At 42.6% G+C, this 3,941-nt stretch overlaps 1 long non-coding RNA gene across 1 annotated transcript in view; it reads left to right on the top strand.

The window, feature by feature from the left end:
• Nucleotides 1–1,704: 1,704 nt before the first annotated feature.
• Nucleotides 1,705–3,941, top strand: part of LOC125709520 (uncharacterized) — a 14,269-nt gene continuing 12,032 nt past the window's right edge. The window contains exon 1 of the long non-coding RNA XR_007382744.1: nucleotides 1,705–2,507. This is a non-coding gene — a long non-coding RNA (uncharacterized LOC125709520). The remainder of the gene's footprint in view (nucleotides 2,508–3,941) is intronic.

Genomic DNA, 3,941 nt, shown 5'->3' with positions numbered 1-3,941 from the left:
TCTTTATGGGCACAGCTTAGAGTTGTGGCAGGCGGTTTGAGTGGGTGGTTGTGGTTAAGGAGCCTTTTACCACTATTATCCCTGTCACCCGATTCATTACTGAGTTCCATGCTACGGATGGCCATTTTCACCATGTGGAGCATAAAAAAACACATTCATCTCAGAATTCTGACTTAAGTCGAAATTCCGACTTTTTTTTGCCAATCAGGCAGCTTCACCTCCTCTGCAAGATGCTGATTAGGAATATGTCCCAAACAAACATTCACGTAATGTATCCTTCTGGGAAGTAGTTTGGATTTCATGTTAGCTCGTTACATTTTGAAAACCGTAAAACAGGGTGTTACTAGCATTGCTTTGGTTTCAGTTATTCAGTTAATTTTGATGCCAGTGTTTGCCTTGGACTCCTACATGCTTCAAACACACGGTTAACTGAAAGACACATTTGATATTTTACAGACTGTAATTAGAACATATATTCCGTGCGATATCGCGATTGTTAGGGTCTATAGCAGCCGATAATGTAATAACTACAGTTAATGTAATTGCTGCCAATAACTTAATAATTTTTCCTATTCCGTGTAATAAAAATCGATAATAATGTGATGCGTTGATTCAGAAATGTTAGTACAGTATGGGTAAATTATTACTTTATCGGCTCTTACTACATTAACAGAAAATGATTGTTACTGGCAGTTATTACATTAACAGTATTATATTACTGAATGCTATAGGGTCGCGTAGGTCTAATGCACAAAGCATTAACATTAGATATGCCTGTATCACACCTGATTAGGCGAAAGATAAGTTTTATTGCCCCTTCTCATTTCATAGCTGGTTAACGTTTACAGGATAATTATTACTGCAAGTTCCGATGTAGGCTACCATTCACACACACAAGTGGAAATATAAAAATGCCAGGACAGAGCACACGCAGCCATTGTAGCCTTCGCTCCTGTCTGCTACTGTACGCGCGTCGCACAGAACCTTTAAAGCGCGAGCAGGAGTGACGGCTCCGGCTACTTGTTGGTTATTAGAAAATAACTGAGTTATAGTAAATAAAGTAAGAACTGTGAGGGGAAAAGTCAGGATTTAGACTTAATTCTGAGATAAATGTATTTTCTCCTCCAGATGGCGGAAACGGGCTTCCATACCATGTAGACAGACACCCTGCTTAAAGTTACTTCTGCAAGCAGTGTCCATGTATACGGGCAAATGCGTTTGCACAAGCGTATAACAAAAATCACTATTGCTTCAATGCAACCGATGACCGCAAGAATCACAATTTGGATGGAAATATTGTAAAAATGTCAGATTCAAAAAATCTGGGAAAACTACTGTCTGAACTGACTTCCGATCGCCATTTAGTACCAAAAGAACCGGGTTCGATTCCAAGATAAAAAAAATGTTGCCAGCCATTTCACATTCAAAAGAAAACTGGTGTAGTTACCCACGAAGCATTTTACAGTCATCCCGTTTACTGATGCGCACATTTCAATAGACAAAGATAACAGGCGAAGGTTTATCCACGTGTCAGCACGCATTGCACACTGCCCCCAAAATTCGCAGTAAGGGGAAACGGCTTTAATCTACGTTAATAAAGCAGGTTTAACCCTTAGCCGCTTCAAGTCTCAACTCCGGCTAGCTAAAAACTCCGCTTCCCCCCTCAACCGGTCGGAGAGAGAGCCAGGGGTGAGCTGGGAGTCGGTTTGAGACGGCGCGTCGCCTCGCTGTCCAATCGGCGGCGCGGCGCAGACTCCCGGCATGCCCGGCCCGGCAGGGCGGGGGCGGCTCCGGCTGCTCTGGCGGATTTGAATGTGGAGACCAGGTTTCGGCGCCATTTTCGAGTGGAGAGCGATTATTGCGGCGGCGGGCAGGGAGAGCTGTCGGGGTGGACGAGCCGACGCTCCTCTTCTTTTATAACTCTTATTATTTTTTAAGTCTTAAAAACTTCTAGAAATTAAATTAAATGCAGACGGTAAGGGGAGAGTGTAGAGGGAGCCGCGCGAGGGGAGGATACGGACTAACTGAAGATAAGGCAGACAAGACGGGGGACGTTAACCGAAGAAAGGCATATGCGGATTCTGGGGTTAACAAATACCCGGAAAATCTTTAAAAAAGCTCTCCGAAAAAATATGTAAAAATGTTTTAAAATTATTTCAAACACATGTCGTTGGATTTGAGGCGTTTACGCTTTAACCGAAGCCGTTTTTAGTGCTTTTTTACGTTAAGTTTGAGCGGGAGTGGCTACGGGCTGTCATCGCCGCAAGCTAGTTAACCAGCTAACCTTAACTAGGGAACACTGCTTACACTCACGGCATGTTCACCTTTATTTTATAATTACTATTTTATGATTTTTTTTTAAACACTAATATGCAGCTAGATTCGAATGACTATTTGCAGAATATTTTTCAGATTTTTTTTTCTTTCACCCCCATATTTTCTGGTGAAGAGACGCTTATTTTGAAGCCGTATGTTTCGGAGCCTTTGTGGTCTTGCTGCTACCAGAGGTAAGTCCGACAGCTACGGGCAAACGGCCATGTGTCACGGACTTGGTCTGGTCCTGTGACCGTCTTCCATGTTCAGCCCCGGTCTGGTTGATACCTATTTAGCCTGAGTCAGCTAAGGGACCGTTAAACTCGCAGGCGACGTTGTTGAGCATGTAACCGGGTGTCGTCGGCTACTTTCTCGCCTGACGAGCGGTTTTTTTTTTTCAACCGTACGATTTAAACGGTAAATTCTGGTTACCCTCCGGTCAGAATGTCGTTTTCATTTTGGGGGTGAGGGGTGTCTGTGTCTTGCCAGCTCCATTCACCCCCCCCCCAAGTACTCGAGCGATGGCTTTAGGTGGCTCTCCTTTCAGTCAGATACTTATTAGAAGATTATTGGCACGTTGTCCGGCAAGCAGTCGCCTTCCAGCTATAAGTCAACGACTTTATGGGGGGAGACCGAGATGGACTCTTATAGTCGCGTAAAACTAAATGCAACCTTGGATAATTGTAGAGGAGTTTTAAATATTTGTCGTTTTTGACTTTTTTTCTGTAATTTGTCATGCAACTATTGGCCTGTTAGATTTCTAATTCAGGAGGTTAAAAGGTATTGCTGTAAAGCTTAGATTAATACGAAGCTGAGGTAATCTGACACGTTATTTGTCAGCCTGGGCGATTTGTTTCTAAGCTATTCAGTTTGACAGTGGATATGACAAGGCGAATGACTTGTAGGGTTTCTGTGGGCTCCCGGTTTGCCGGCACGTTTAATTGTAATGCTGTCTGAGTGCTGGGCATTGTCAGGGGCCGACATGAAAGGAGCGGGGTTGCTGCGGGTCTCGCTTATTGACCTCTTCTTTAGAAAAGGCCATCGTGGCTGTGTTAACAGAAGGATACCATGACTATATTAAAACGCCCATACAGGCCCCGTTTTGGAGTAGATTTAATTATAAAATGATCAATCCCTGGGAATCGCACTTGCTTTCGGCCATTCTTTTGAGGAAGTTTGAGTTTGATTTAAAATTACGTCTGTGTGAAGCTTTATGGCTTTTTACAAAGCGCTGATCAGCATTTGTAGTCCCTGTCGAAGTCTCAGGTTTGTAGGGTGATATTTTTAGTGGTGAGGAACAGTGACCCCAGATTGAAACGTACATGGGCTAAAATAACCGTTTCAGCACTGCAGTCTTCTGCCATTCAAGCTAATTGTTAGAGCCACTCTAAGGTTGTCTCGTATTTTATATTATGTTGTACTTTTTCTTTTTCCAAAGACAGTTCATTTTCTTTCTTTTTTTGTACGTCATACAAGGAAGAACTTTAGAACATTTTGGCAGTAATTATTTGATAATCACTTAGGTACAGTTAGGAAATAGCAGTTTACTACAAAATAAAGCAATTTTAACTACTTTACAGTTGCAACTTGTTTTAAAAGTTTAGAAGGATCTACTTCAGCATTTAGCC

This window comes from Brienomyrus brachyistius, chromosome 16 (assembly GCF_023856365.1).
Source record: "Brienomyrus brachyistius isolate T26 chromosome 16, BBRACH_0.4, whole genome shotgun sequence".
Lineage (NCBI taxonomy): Eukaryota > Metazoa > Chordata > Actinopteri > Osteoglossiformes > Mormyridae > Brienomyrus > Brienomyrus brachyistius.
This window is presented reverse-complemented; position numbering and strand designations above follow the sequence as displayed.